This window comes from Pyxicephalus adspersus, chromosome 4 (genome assembly GCF_032062135.1).
Source record: "Pyxicephalus adspersus chromosome 4, UCB_Pads_2.0, whole genome shotgun sequence".
NCBI lineage: Eukaryota > Metazoa > Chordata > Amphibia > Anura > Pyxicephalidae > Pyxicephalus > Pyxicephalus adspersus.
In genome coordinates, this window is record NC_092861.1 from 140,826,812 (window position 1) to 140,842,958 (window position 16,147).

General features: G+C 39.3%; 1 protein-coding gene and 1 long non-coding RNA gene across 3 annotated transcripts in view; one reads left to right on the forward strand and one right to left on the reverse strand.

The window, feature by feature from the left end:
• LOC140329500 (uncharacterized) overlaps positions 1-10,348 on the reverse strand; it is a 33,796-nt gene extending 23,448 nt beyond the window's left edge. The window contains exons 1-2 of the long non-coding RNA XR_011920502.1: positions 10,141-10,348; positions 6,441-6,551 (exon numbers count right to left, since the gene is read on the reverse strand). This is a non-coding gene — a long non-coding RNA (uncharacterized lncRNA). The remainder of the gene's footprint in view (positions 1-6,440; positions 6,552-10,140) is intronic.
• Positions 1-16,147, forward strand: part of SERTAD4 (SERTA domain containing 4) — a 42,496-nt gene that overhangs the window by 2,196 nt on the left and 24,153 nt on the right. Inside the window, exon 1 of one of the 2 annotated variants that reach the window (XM_072409813.1) lies at positions 15,278-15,702. The exons of the other annotated variant lie outside the window; for it this stretch is intronic. The gene's annotated coding sequence lies outside the window, so the exon portion shown is untranslated. Of the gene's footprint in view, positions 1-15,277; positions 15,703-16,147 lie in introns of those variants that run through there. 2 annotated transcript variants of the gene reach the window in all.

The window sequence follows — 16,147 nt, forward strand, 5'->3', positions numbered from 1 at the left end:
GGTATTACAAATGTGTGCATATGATCTGAGCAATTCCAGGGCCAAAATTTCAGAAGGTGAGACCATCTCTGGGGATCTGGGCACCCTTTGCTGCAGGTGTTAAAAAAAGATTGTCCTGGGAAATCTCACTACAGAGAGGCTTGCACATCCTACAGACAATGGGGCGATGAATGGGTTAATGGAATAATAATGCTAATTGATGTTTGGAATACTAATTGTCTCCTCTAGAAGGGAGAACATATGATTGTGTATCTAGGGATCGTGTCTGTGCTTGTGTGGCGTACAGGTCAGAACACAGCCCCAGGCAGGGAGGAAGGAGCAATCTGTTCCCAGCAGCAAACTCTGTCTGCCAGGAAGGTCATTTTAGGTTGGGCAGATGAATATTTTAGTGTTTATGACATACAGAACCTAGGGGAGGGAGTTCAACTGCTGCGCATCTAGCTCTTCTGTGCTGAACAGAGTTACAAGGATGTGATTGATAGAGATAGCTTATGTCTTTCCTTTAAGTCATCTGTAGGGGGCAACACTGTGTCCAAAAAATCAGTTCTTGTTTGTTGCACTTTTTGTGATAAGTAATATATATATATATATATATGTGTGTGTTTGTATTATATACTTGTTTTTTAGGGTTGACATATTCAATGCTCGATTTTTATTGCAATAGACATAGGGTTCTTTACATCCAGTAACAGGTTGATGTCAATGTCCTAGTCTACATATACAGTATGAAGGCCATTACTTGAAGAACTGACACATAAAACTAACATGGTGTAATGACCTTCATCGATTTAAAGATTTGTATGTGGAAAATACCCCGATTCATTCCCAACATGTCAAACCCATGAAATTAGAATTGGATGTTCCAAATTAGGTGCCAAAATTAAGAACATCTTTCGCACTATGCAGGTAGAACCTGTCCTATGTAAACCTCAGATATTAAGGATTCTGTGTTCTCCAAGAAGCCCAAAATTTCAGTGTAGGACCTGCAGGTAACAGTTGGTGCAAAAGTGCATAACGCTACAATCAGAAAGAGATTGCCCTTAATTATTGTGCATAAGAAACATGCCAGGAAAAAACAATTGCTGTCAAAAAAACATTAAAGACTACAGTTTTTATGCATCATAAAGGCAAAGGCAAGGATTTCACAAACAATGATACAAAGAGTGAATTCTTTGATCATAGTAACAGTTGATATGTTTAATGGAAACCAAAGAAAAGAACTTTAGCAGAAAAGAAGCACAAACCAACTGTGAGGCATAGTGGTGGAAATGTCTAGGTTTTGGGTTGCTTTGCTGCTTTAGACCAGCGGTCGTCAACCGGTGGTCCGCGGCTCTGGATGGTGCTCCCCTAAGCGGGGTCAGGAGAAGAACCTCACGGGTGGGCACGCCTGCCCAAGCCGCCGACCATGTCCCCCAAATGAATTGCAGGCTCAGGGTGGTGGGTGGGTTCTGTCTTTGGACTGGAAATGTGGGTGGGTTCTGGCGTTATGACGTCACTATGACGGAAATTTGTTCCCCTTTGGGTGAGCCCCGGCTCCCCACATATGCGCGGACCCAGGCTGGTAAATTTAGTGGTCCGTGGCTCCAAAAGGTTGGTGACCACTGTTTTAGACCATGGGCAGCTTGCATTCTTTGAGTTAGCAATGAATTCTGCAATATATCAAACATTGTTTGAGGATATTAGGACATTGGTCCAAATCTACATCTTTCAACACAATGGAGGTCTGAAGCACACCCACAAATCTACCAAGAGATGAACTGACCTAGTCAACTAGAAAGAAATAAACTGGCCTAGTCAAAGCTCTGATATGAATCCCATTGAAATGTTGTGGAAGAATTTGAAATTGGAAAGGAAACCCACAAATATCTTGTGGCTGAATACATTTTGGTAGGAGTAGTCATACATCTCACATGTCGGTGGTGGGCAAATATGGAAAATGCATAAAAGGTAATCTGCTAAAGGGGGCAATACCTACCTATGGGGCCAAATGTGTACTTACATTTTCCATAGTACACCATAGGATCTAATAACATTTTGGTAAAAAAATTATTGATACAACAAATGTGTATTTTATCCAAGTATATGAATAGCTATCATGTTTGAATATGTTAAAAAGTCCATAGGGTGTACTTTCTTCTTCACAAAACATGTATCCCTAACCCTAAATAATTCCTTGGCCATTAACATCCCCTTTTCCCTGCTCAACCAATCTCTAATAATAAACCAAAGTGTATCTGCTCATTCTCCAAAATGTAATTGAACATAAATTGGTTTAGAGGCCCTCAAAACCCTGTGAGATACTTGTATAATCAACAGAAATTCCCTGACCTGGCCCAAGGTGTGAGGGTCTTTGAAATCTGATAAAGCAACCAGACCTTCCGGGCATTCGGAATGAACTGTAAAAGGACTAGATGGTGGAAAAGGAGCTGTTCCAGGGATATGTAGTGGTTGTTTGTAGGGTGGCTTGAGTGGGTTGAAGTGACCACTGGTTAGACTCCACTTACTCTACTACCCTTACCCACGTTTTAATGGGGCCTTGCTGGGATGTCTCCTTAAAAGAAAAAAAGTTCTGCACCCTGGTGATCTTTAATCCTTTCCATGTTGCTTAGGTTGATTACTGTGGGTAAAAAAATACATTTTTCAATGTTTAGGGTTCCATCAAGAGTATACCATGCAGCCCTCACTCTGCACCTGTCTAGATTTAGAGATTCTGGCAGGTAGGTTGTCACACACCTCCAATGAGCAACTAGTGAGGACCTGAGCTCATACATGTAACTCAGACAGCTGAACCATACAATGCAGGCTATTGAGTGTTATGGTATCTATGAACGGAGGTGAAACCACATCATCACATCACGCATGTACAATGGTGACTCAACCCAGGAATACGGCATCAATTGGTAACATTTCATAGTGGTATTGGTCTTTGACCAATTTGGGTAGTAAAGAAGACCCATCATTATGGCGTTAAGCAGGTGTAGCAGTGACCATTCCTCCCGGGAAGGAGAACCTGTATCAAGACCTCATGAAGATATATCTAGAGCAGTGGCTTTATCTTAATTTGCATTTAATGGCAACATAAATCACCCTTACTTTTTAGTTTTCAACACATTTATTTATTATTTTATTTTTCCTGTCAACATTTCATCCGTTCTATGATCGGACACATTTGCAAGAATAAAGTATTGTTTGACTTCCTAAATCAGTGATATATAATTTATGTATCTTGTCTCAGTGTGCATTAGTTCAATGAAAAGTAATGGAGTAGATTTGTGTATATCACCATAGAATGATTACCAGATACATCATCATTGTCTCCTTGAGTCTGACCATTTTATCAGTTTATAGTCCCAATATACACATCACAGACCCTTTTTCTTATAACATAAAGTCTTCCATGGGAAAGTGTAATACTATGTTCCCATACTAAAAATTAAATATGGAATATATTTTGGGTGTATTTGTGAACACAATCCTGGATCCACCATTCACCACACCATTGGCCTATACTGTATGAAAACTGAACAATTATAATTGAATTATTTATATCTAAATTATATTATTTTTTTAAATGAATTATCTATAATCATTTCACAAAGCCTGGGTTTCTACCCCACCCAATCATCTTCTTACCTTTTCCCTTTTTCAAAGCAACCAAAATAAAATACTATATATATAATACTAAAATAATAATATTCAAAATGTATTGTCAATTAATACATTGAATTTGAAAACATTATTATCAGTTTTCTTTTTTATTGTATATAAAAATGTAAAATATTTTTGTGACTCATTAAAGTCTTGAGTCAATAAGATCTTATAGGATTTCCTAAATTCTCCTTTGTGTAGGAATCCAAATATGAGGACTACTGATGGGGGTCACAATTCTTGCATGTGATGCTAGCAGTCTCAGTTGCTGAGATATATATACAGTGTATGCTATTTGTTGTATGTTGCAAACTTTAGTAGATTTGTATGCACCAGTTTTGATTTCTATCAATTTGAGATATCTTTTTTGTTGCCTTTTTTGGAGGAAAGAGTAGGTTATTCTTGTTTTTGGAGTTTTTTTTTCTAGTTGTTGATTTGAAGACATTGGTCATTATTACCTGTTGTTTAATAGTTTTGTCATTTCTAAGAAACTGAACTGGAACAGGTATGCAGATCAGGAATTCTAACCTGACTCTGACATTCTAATCTGCATTCCCGTCCCATGTCGGTGCAACGTACATATTCCGGATACTTTCAGATATTAGGAAGCGCGTGACCTTTCCTTGCCTATGACAATGCTGTGCCATCTAGACCCCATCAATCTGATATAAGCTCGAATAGAAATATACCTGGAGCTTACGCTTCTTCTTCTCACTCCAGGCTGTGAAAGTAATGTAAAGCCCGGGAAAGAAGGTTAGGTAAGTATACATTGTGGAGGTCTGTTTTGTAGAGACTGAAATAACACAATGGTGGTGAATATCAGTGGGTTGTTCTTTTAAGAGAACCTGTCATTTTTGTTCATTCAAACAAATAATAGGTTTATGGTGGCTCAGTGGTTAGCACTCTGGCCTTTGCAGCGCTCAGGTTCAATTTCTCAGCCAGGATACTATCTGCATGGAGTTTGCCGGTTCTCCCTGTGTTTGTTTGGGGGTACTTTGGTTTCCTCCCACAATCCACAAACATGCAGTTAGGTAATCTTAGACTGTTTTTATCACATAGGACTATGGTAAGGATATTAGATTCTGAGGGACAGTTAGTGACATGACTATGGACTTTGTAAAGTGCTGTGTAATAAATTGGTGCTATATAAATACTATATAAAACAATATAACATAAAAACTATTTTGCATTAAAGAAAAGTGCACTCACAAAAAATGTTCTTATTTTTTTGGCTGCCTGATCTTTCCCTTCTCAGATTCATGACTACCTCCATATTACAACCCACCTGCAATGTTTAATACCTGAAGGAAAATCTTTTGTGCTTTGGCTTCTCTGCCATATTACAGTAGCACAGTATAGACTTCTATGGGGGCTTTAGAGACACCCGAAAAACGGTCCCCTAGAAGCCTATAGGGGTCTACTGAGCAGGGGCAGCCAGCACACATAAGTCTGTTGGTGTAGGTCAAATACATAGTGGGCCAAAATAAAAAAACTTAGATAAAGTCACGGGCCAACCTTAAAATTTATTGAAAAAATTGAGTCAGGCTATTGAGTTATACTGCAGGCTATTGAGTTATACTTCAGTGGCCCGCTGCTGAAACTCCCTCTTTATTGAAATAGCACCGCTACTACAATTTCCTGCGTCACGCATAGGCGGATAGCCCGCTCGTCTATAGTCACAAATTATGCCAGGAATTGTAGTAGCGTCACCGCAGTGGGGCCAGCTGCAGTGCATATTTAGGATACCTTTGAGGGCCAAAAAAAAGGCCAGATTTGGCCCGCAGGCCAGAGTTTGACCCTGGTGTAGGGAATAAATGTTGTTGAGGTGGCTGCAGGATGGAGGTAAGGATGCATCTAGGGAGAAGGCGGTCGAGTGACAATCAATCCTTGATCTTTTTAATACAAATTTCACACCTTTCAGAAACAACTGAGGCCCTTTGCTTGCATTTAAAAACATCTCATCCTTGAAATGTGACATACGATGCGGCAGCAACATTGCATAGCTGAGCTGTCGTAATGCCAGCTGCACTAGAGGGAAGACAAATGACCCTGGAAAGTACCAAATGCTAAGGCTCCACTTTATATGCAAAGTACATCAATCAGAGCACCTCGGGCCCTTTGCACAAACCACAGCACATGCAGAGCTCTGTCTGCGCCAGCACGACGCGGGGCGCCTGCCTCTCCCCCGACCCATCCACAGGCTAGTTTTAACGAGCTCAGCCACTTGTAAAATAAGGCGGGAACAATGGTATTTATTTGCTTAAGGTAAGCACAGCCAGGATTTTTTTTAACTTCGATCGTTGCCTTGAGCACTTTCTGTTCACTTTCCTGAAAAAATAACCCATATAAGTCTTGTGACCATATGTTATACACATCCTGAGCTGAGGGGGAATAGCAAGGGAAAGCACATGTATTACACAGGATCCCCGAGGTGCTGCTATTTTAACTGCAGATATCCGTGTATTGGTATATACACTCACTCCGCACTCCTTGCTTTCCTTCCAGGTGTTCAGCCCGACGCGTTTTGGATCCAGGGCAGCAGTCCCCGGGTTTCCTTCATTTGTAGCGCATATGTGTGTAGGAGGATGAGTTTTAAATGGTTATTTTACTTTTTAGCATGGACATTTATATATCAATGATGGATCCTCAGCAAATTTATTTTAACTGGTCTAACTGGTATCTATCATAAGGGGAAGCCATAATGGCTTTTGTATTATTGATATTTTCTCAAAACACAATACAAATCAGACAATGTGTAAATCTTACAGAATTACAGAGATCAGTACCTTTACCATTTAGTTTTTTAAATTCTGGCAAACAGTTAATGTTTCCTGGAGACTCTGCTTCTGATTTTCCAGGGCTGCATGACTGCTGTGACATTTATGAGGGGGATCCATCTCTTCCTAATGGAGAATAAAAAAGAGAATTTTAAAATAATATTGTTTTTATTGAGTTTTTCGTAAAACATAGAAATATAAGCAAATCTCATAGAGAACAATAAACATGAAAATCAAAAATAAAGCATTCGTCTGCCTAACAGAGTATACATAAACAAAAATATACGTAAACATATATACGTAAAACTAATGGCATGAAATTATTTTTTGCAACAGTCAACAACAGTGTTCTCTATAATTAGAAAACAGATATTAGAAAGTAAAGGAATTTTGGGGAAAAATGAATGTCACAAGAAGGAAAAGAACTTGGGGTGCAGTGGTGCAAAATCTCCGGTCCAAGAAGACTGTTGCATTTTTTTTTTTTTTAATAAATATCGCACATAAATCTAATCCAAATGTATGAACATTTACCATAAATGTGTTAGGGAAGACATGGTCATGTCAGATAGGGAGTATTGAAGCCAGGGTACCTATAACTTAACAGGTTGTTGTCGTTTCCAGTTTTTATCCATAGTTTTTTTTGCTACCAGGAGTATAAAGGAACATAATTTGAACTGGCTTGTTACATAGTTACATACTTTAAAGCCGTCCTAAACTCAAAGTTTTTACTTTACATAAAAGGGTAGAAAATCCTTTTATTTAAAGTTAGAATCCGCAACACCTCTCTTTCCTACATAGTTACATAGTTACATAGTTCATAGTTACATAGTAGGTTAGGTTGAAAAAAGACATAAGTCCATTAAGTTCAACCACTAGGTAAATAAACATATTCTAGATATAAAAACCTATAGACATAGTTGGTCCAGAGGAAGGTAAAAAACCCCGGGTACAATTTGCTTTAACACGGGGAAAACAAATTCCTTCCTGATTCCATGAGGCAATCGGATGTTCCCTGGATCAATGGTTTCTGTTATTTTTACTTTAAAGCCTTAATCCCCAGTTATATTCTGTGCTTCTAGAAAACATCCAGCTTTTTCTTAAAGCAATCTATAGTAGTTGCTGAAACTACTTCCTGAGGGAGCCGATTCCACATTTTCACAGAATCCCTTCCTTATCCAGAGATTAAACTTCTTTTCCTCCAGACGCAAAGAGTGTCCTTTTGTTCTTTGTAATGATCTCAGAGTGAATAATTGGAAAAAGAGTTCTCTATATGGACCGTTTATATATTTATACAGGGTGATCATATCCCCCCTTATACGTCTCTTCTCAAGGGAGAATAGATTCAGTTCAGCTAATCTCTCCTCATAGCTGAGCTCCTCCATTCCTTTTATTAGTTTAGTTGCCCTTCTCTGCACTCTCTCCAATTCCACAAAACTGGACTGCATATTCCAGATGTGGTCTGACCAATGCTTTGTACCGGGGCAGGATTATGTCTCCATCTCTGCAGTCTATTCCTCTTTTAATACAAATAAATTACTTTATTAGCTTTAGATATTGCAGCTTGGCATTGCATGCTGGTATTAAGTCTATGATCTACCAGACTGTTTTTAAAGTGGAAGGTTTAAAATGGAGCAGTGCTAACCAGGGATCTCTATAAACAGTTTTTTGGAACACTGTACTTAAAAGTTTCAATATTCTACCTCAAAAACGAATAATAAGTGGACACGTCCACCACACATGTAGCTCAGTACCCAATTCTCCGCATCCTCTGAAACAAAGACTGGACTGATGTCGATTAAAATACTATTTGAAAGTTTATAAACTATATATTTTTCAGTTTTTGTTTTACAAAGAGACGTTTAGCACAGGGTGTACAATGTGTAGGAAAGCTCAGCAATGGCCTTTTTCTTTCTGGCAGGATGCATGCTGTATACAAGACACTCAATTAGAAAGCCCAGCAATTATTTTATGTTTTCCAGCAGGTTGCCTCAACTGAAAGGTAATATTCATGACACTATGTAAACTAGAAATCCCAGCAATTGCTTTATACTTTCTGTCTGATTGTGTTAGTTAGCAAGGTGTATACATGATACTGCGCAAGTTAGAAATCCCAGTAATAGCTTTATGCTCCATGGTAGGCTGAGCTAGTCCACAGGGTGTATACATAATATTGTGCTAATGAGAAAGCCCAGCAATGGAGTTATGTTTTTTGGCAGGCTGGGTTAACCCACAGGATTTACACATGACACCATAAACTAGAATGGCAACAGTGATTTTATGCTTTTTGGCAGGTTGTGCTGATCCACAAAGTATATACCTGACACTATGTAAATGAGAAAGCCCAACATCAGCATTATTTTTTTTCTAGTGTTAATCCAATAATGAATATTCCTATGTCTCTGGCAGAAGAGAAGAAGGTCATTGTCCATGCTCTGAGTCATTCAGATATCTGTTAAACTTTTAGATTTATCCATAACTTAAGCCGGCTGCAAATGGAAGGTGTAACATTTTCAAATGTAATGTTTAAAGCAACGTCACTGCTGTAAATGTTTGAAGTTACGACCACAGCGGTAACCGGCCATCTGACGCATCTTTGGTAGGTAAAAAAGTTTTCATATGAGCTTGCCTGAAATGTAACCTAACGAAGCAAGTCCACCCTAAGTCAGATCAACTTTTGGAAAAAAATAGTTAATGTTTCCTGGAGTCTCTGCTTCTGATTTCCCAGGGCTGTTGTGACATTTATGAGGGTGATCCATCTTATCCTGATGGAGTTTATTTATTTCATGGTGAATAAAAAAGAGAATTTTAAGAAACCCAGGAAAGTGAGCTGGAAAGCATGGCTTCACAAACACATGGGTCCTGATTTATTAAAGTTCTCCAAGGCTGGAGAGGATACACTTTCATCTGTGAAGCTGGGCGATCCAACAAACCTGGAATGGATCAGGTCCAGGATTGAAAACATTTACTAACAAATAGCAAATGACTTTTAGTAAATCCATTGCAGGTTTGCTGGATTACCCAGCTTCACTGATGAAAGTGTATTCTCTCCACCCTTGGAGAACTTAATAAATCAGGGTCATGGAGACAACAGGTGAATACTAGATACCACCTATTACAAAATGCCCACTTTTGGGTGGACTGATCCTTAAAAACATTGGGAATAAAACACTTAAGCTTTTATTATTAAGCTCCATGCATATGACTTTGCCTAGGCTTTGATGATGGTATTATTCTCCTGCAGGCAGGTGAAAACATTTCCTCATTTTCACCCATCAGTTCTCACAATGTACATTGTAACTTTGCAGTTCATCACATAGTGAATGGGGAATAAGCAGACGCGGCTGATCAGTGTCAGACATTTACATTAAAGTGTCATGTTTGGACTAGCATTTGAGCAAATACTGCTCCTGGATAATGCTGAGAATATATAGCACCGTCTTTCTGAACAGAAGATGAAGGTATTGCGCCTGATTTAATACAGTTTTCCAAGGCTGGAGAAGATACACTTTCATCAGTGAACCTGGGTGATCCAGCAAACCTGGAATGGATTTCTTAAAAGTCATTTGCTATTTGTTGTTCAATCCTGGACCAGATCCATTTTAGGTTTGCTGGATCACCTAGGTTAACTGATGAAAGCGTATCCTCTCCAGCTTTAGTTAATCAGTCCCAGGGAGTACTGCAAGCATTAATAAATACCTGGTAATATTACACTTACACATTACTTAACATTCAAGCTTTATGGCTGCGTTGTTGATGTCACATTAGCATTACCTGATCCTTCCTGGAGGGCATTGCAGGGCTCAGCGTTGGTGAAAGGGTTCCAGGACATACAGCTTGGCTCCGGTCCCACTCCATGTGTGTGCATTATTCACACGCATACAGTACACACACTAAACCCCCAGTAATCCCTCTGCGCAGGCCGTCTGGCAATAAGGAAAACCATTCTTCTGAGGGCTCCTGCAAAGCTGGCCTCAATTTCTGCCCGCTGTTCCAGCAGATCTGACTCACCCGCATGGAATTCTACCTTTGGTTTTAAATTCCCCTAGAAGGAAAACTTGTAAAAGAAAAAATAAAATACAAAAAATAGCAATCATCACAGAAGGAAACGCTTCTCTACATCAGAGGTTTAATGAGTCTCTTTAATGATTCCAATGTTTTATTCCTGATACTTGACTCCCATTGATGGAGGATTTTGGAGAGGGGGAGAATAATAATATTAGCGAGTAAATATGTACCTGTTCCTTGCTTTGCCTCCAGGATTGCACCACATGTACTGTACTGTCCTTATTAACCTGTGACTGCTGTAATAATGATCTGATTAAGTCACTGAGATAACAGAAGCTTGATTGCTTTGCTACACCACTTGTCAGGATGCACAGCATGCATATATAATGAGCAGATATGACTTCCTATCTAGTAAAATGTATTTTATTGCAGTATAATTAATAGGTAGTTAGAAGTAAAGTTTCTCAACCCCAAAAAGTATAAAACTTCTTACTTTACACGAGCATTCGTGATCATTGAAAATGAATGAAGGTTGGATTGGTTTGGTGGTGGATGAGGTCATCAACCACAACTATTTGTTTGCTCTTGGGAGCCAGAGATGCTACCCAATGGCCCTGATTTATTAAAGCTCTCCAATGCTGGAGAGGATACACTGTCCAAAGTGAAGCTGGGTGATCCAGCAAACCTGGAATGGATTTCTTAAACGTTCTTTGCTATTTATTAGCAAATATTTTCAATTCTGAACCATATCCATTTCAGGATTGCTAGATTACCCAGCTTCACTTATGAAAGTGTAACCTCTCCAGCATTGGAGAACTGTAATAAATCAGTTCCAATGTGTCCAATACCGTTGCCATGGTTGTATGCTGTGAGGTAGTGGTAATCCCACCACGACTTCACTGCTATTGTGAACCATCTTCAAGCATTATCTTGCCCTGTGCTAAGCAACCTTGTCAGAATTTATTTCAGGTCAGGTTTATCACTGCTGCTGGCATTCTTAAAGCCCAAAGAAATAGATGAAATAAATGTAAAATCCGCTAATTATATCTGAGGTATGTCAAAACAATGGGTTAATAAAGTATTACCAAGTGTTACTTGCCAGAAATAAACCCACGATCTCTCTGCAGAAGCAGTAGACTCCTGCAGAGGTCCAGCACAACCTCAGCCGACTTAGACCTATTAGCTCTGCAAAACACATGCTATGGTGATTGGTAAGTTTGGACTCAGAAGGGGCCATACTGGAACTCTGCGGATGTACAGCTGCTTCTATACAGATAGCAATAATCCTTCTCTGCTGCATGCTGGCGGGGGACAAATATATAAAGAAAATTATATGTATGACTTAACACACTTTATGATTCACCTAGAATGTATTTACCTAATATTATACTGAAAGTTCAATTAGGCTTTGAATAAACTTAATATAGTAGAAAATCAAAGTTGCCATAAGAGGAGGTCAGAAGGATGAACTCTGAATGCAGAAGAGATTTATAAATCTCAGAACTGGATGGGGAGAAGTATAAATCTTCAGACTGATAAATATCTTAGTTCTTATATATTGTATGCATTTCATCTGTGCATTTAGCTGTTTGCCTGGAGTTCAGCTTTATTTTGTATAATAATATCGCTAAAAATATTTAATGCATTCTATTCAGAGATCTAACTGTTTTTGCTATTAGAAACTATTGAATAGACTGGAGTTCCTCTTTAATCACTGCCCTGTTCAAACCTTTCCAACAGCGATGGTTAGAAATTAAGGAAATAATTAGAACTTTACATTTGTGGGACTTGAGTAGCAGCATAAAGCTGAACCCTGGATGCCTTGTTCAGTAGCTCGCCTTTGCAGGCTGGTTTATTAAATAACAGTCATGTAATACAATCCCGGTGCGGATTAAGCTGCGTTCCCGGCAGTAGTCTTCAAACTCCGCCATTCTACATCGCTGATTACACAATGAGCATAATCAAAGCGCAATAACAGAAGCTGATTTAAAGGTACACTGCAGTGAGGCATAAAAATCCAGACTGGTTTATGTATCAGAGCTTACCTGGTGATCGGTAATAATATTCATCCTGGTCTGCAATCAGAATACAGATTTGTCTCAAAGGTGTTCAGTGGGGTTGAAGTTAGGGCAGGAAACTCATGTTTGTCCACAATAAACTTATCAAACCATGACTTTATAGAGTGGCTTTGTTCTGGTACAAAAGAAGAACCAACCTAAACAATTGCCACAAGGTGGAAAGTTTACAATACCAATTCTTTTTGTATGATAAAGTTTTTTTTTATTAGATATTGCATGGTTATGTGCTTTATTTTATGCACCTGGTTTTGGAATGGGATGCCCAATACGCTCGTAGATTTGATGGTCATTTGTCCGTAGATATTTGGCTATATCGTGCATCTGAATGTCTTTAAATTTGTAAAATTGCATACTGGTGTGTTTTGGACTCCAAGGCTGCTCTCTGTCTGAGCAAACCACATGTTATGTACATAGCAGCATGAGAGGGAGGTTATATAATCACATTTTTAAAACCTGGAGGGTCCTTATTTGAAAATCATGATTTTTGTGATTACTGTGTACAAAGACAAGAAAAGAAAGCCAATCCCACAGTGTAATGGTTAGGGAGTACCAGTGAGGTGGTTGTCAAGCCAGTAACTAATAGTCCAAAAACAGGAGAAAGAAAGATAGCGGAAAAGCAGCTCTTTAAGGCAAGGGAATGTTTTTTAAAATACTCCATTTTGTTCACTAAAATAGATTTATACAAAACATCAATTATAAAATGTCTTTGACAGTTTAGCCATAGATCGCTAAAACACAACGTCCAAAAGTGGGTCAATAAGTACACCTAATGTGTCACCCCATGCGTTTTGCCGTCGGGGGATTTAAGATCTTTTCATTAGATTACCAGTATAAATCTATATCTATATGGTCTCTTTAGGGTCTCAATAATCCCCTGAGGAAGCCCGCTTGGGGTGAAACGCGTCAGAAGAGACGTTAAGTGTATTCATCGACCCACTTTTGGACGTTGTACATGTGAGAGTGTTTTAGCGATCTATGGCTAAACTGTCATAGACATTTTATGATTGATGTTTTATCTAGGTTTCTAGGTTTATCAGATCTTCACTGTACACTGTGGTGCCTACACTACTTTAGTAATGTAGTGGCAGTGGAAGGAACCAAACCCTGTGGCAGAGGGTGAAGGCATCTAACATACCAGGAATTACTGTATGTTGGATGCAAGGATTCTATTGGTGGCCATTGCTCTTGAAAAATGAGAAGCGAGGTCTCTGTCCATGTTAGGAGCTTACTTTTGCTGCCTTTTTTACAGATTGTTACTGAATAGGTGACAGGGCTTCTTTAGTTACCCTTTAGTTTTGGAGGGCCTGCAGTGTCACTCAAGTACCATTTCCCCCAGGGCCACCACCATGGAAAGGCAAGGGGTTCCTTTGTACTGAGCCCCCAACAAAAGAGTTGGACTTTTGTTTCAATGCTTTTAGGCAATGTGGAGGGGGCCCAGGAATTTTACCTTATCTGATGGTGGTTCTGCCCATCCCAGCAGCACATATGTACCTTTGCTTTGCTCCCCTGTTCTGCCTCTGACACTGAAGAGATATACTAACAAAGAAGTATGAAGAAACTTCAAGAGACTGGCTCCTTTGGTGTGGTCCAATGTGGACAGTTGGACAATGTAATGGGGAAGCAAAAGAACAATATTGGGAGGCTGACAAGTAAAATGACCTTGTTACCTTAGCCTAAAAATTAAATTTAAAACTCACTCGTGTTTCTCCTCTGCCAGCAAACCCTTTAGGAAATACCTGAAGCTTCTAGGTGTAAGAAAACACAACACACCACTGCTTCTTCCTACAATGTAGCACTCAGTGCTGGAGCACCCATTTACCCTGAACTCATGCAACAATGCCAATACTAGTTTAATAGACATACAATAGTAGTTTTCTGATATATCAAGTCCTATTTACAACAATTTACAAATTTGTCCCCCACCCGATGCGTTTTGCCCCGAAGGGCTTTTTCATGGGTTTTGGAAGACCTTCAGGATTGTAACAATAATAATAATCATCAGTTTAATATGTTTGAAACAGTATGTGAGCATTTCAATACAAAATAATGCTATAAAAGCTTACTTGGTGATATTGCTAAAACGTTTTGCCGGGTAAAACCTGATGCCACTTACTACTTGAAAAATATCCTAATCATAAAATCCAATAGTAATACATTTGGGTAGCAGAATTTTGACAAAACATTGGCAGAATAAGATGGAAGAAGGTTTCAGTCTTTGTCAAGAACACGGCGTCTAGAAAGCCCAGGCAGAAATTCTGTAGAATGTTCCGCCCAGTGGAAGGGTCTCTGAGAACAAGACCATCCAGGCCTCTAGTCATCATTCTGTTGGCCTTCCATTTGGTAGGGTTCCTGGCCACATGAAGTTTGATACATAATGTACACGTAAGCTTTTCATAGCCAAAATGGATAGGACACCAGCTACCTAACTGCACTCATAGTTCAATAAATTCGGTGTTTATAAATACCCAGGCCAAAGGCTTCTTTTTAAAATATCTGCCTGGAACGCAACATTAAAGGAAACAAAGAAGAACAACACATAAAACGACAAATGTGACTTTCTAATTTACAACTTTGTTGAGTACGCACTACAGTGTTTTACTGGAAATAATGAGTTGTGGAGGTATGCAGCAATGTAGAGAGATGAAACGAAGCTTACGGTGTACAGGAAGGTGAGGATAAAGAGTGGAACAGGGAAATGTGGTGGGAGGGGAAGGGGGACAGCACAATAGGAACGTCTAATGAGAGAGAGAATGCACTATTGAAAGTCGGAGGCTGAGTGTCGGATGACTAGCTCCCAAACCCTACTCCTGTTTAATATTCCTCCCTGCTCTCTTCATGTTGTGCTTGGCTCCTGTGGGATTGGAACTCACGTCTTGGAACCGAAGCCAATTTTCTGTCTTAATCTCACAATGTTTTGACTGGAGGCAGATCCAGTTTAGTCCGAGTGGAAACTACCAAAGAGCTGCTCTGATCCTCATAAAGACGACGCATAGACTGGGCGCTGGTAAAAGATGACATAGAAGTGACCTGACACCAACAGAAAGGACTTTTCATCAATCCATGCATTCTTTTCTTTCTTTTGTATGGGAAAAGGGTTCTATTCTTTGCCACAATTGCAAATACCTCCAGCAACTGTTTCTTTTTACTTCTCTGCAAGAGGACCTTCCTCGTCTTGTACCTGGAGAATACACGAGGTTAGTGAGAGGGATGAGAACATCGAATACAAGCTTTCATTTTTCATGCACAAATGATGACATTTAATGGGGGGTTTGCCAAGTGTGGCTCTGTTCTGCGTTCGTATCTGGGGTAATGCCATCTCCACTGGTACAATCAGTGCAATAGGGCAACATTAATAGAAAGATAGATATGGAAGATAGATAGACATACCTATCAATGGCTTATGGTAATTATGCAATTAGCAGCAGGATGAAGGTGTCATATAAATAGTATGTAGTTGCAGGAAGGTTTGCCAAGTGTGGCTCTGTTCTTCATTTGTATCTGCAGGGTAATGTCATCTCCACTGGTACAATCAGTGCGATAGGGCAACAATATAGAAAGTATTACGTCTTATGTAAAAATGATTGCAGCAAGAATTTTTGAATGGTTCAAAGGATAGATAGATAGATAGATAGATAGATA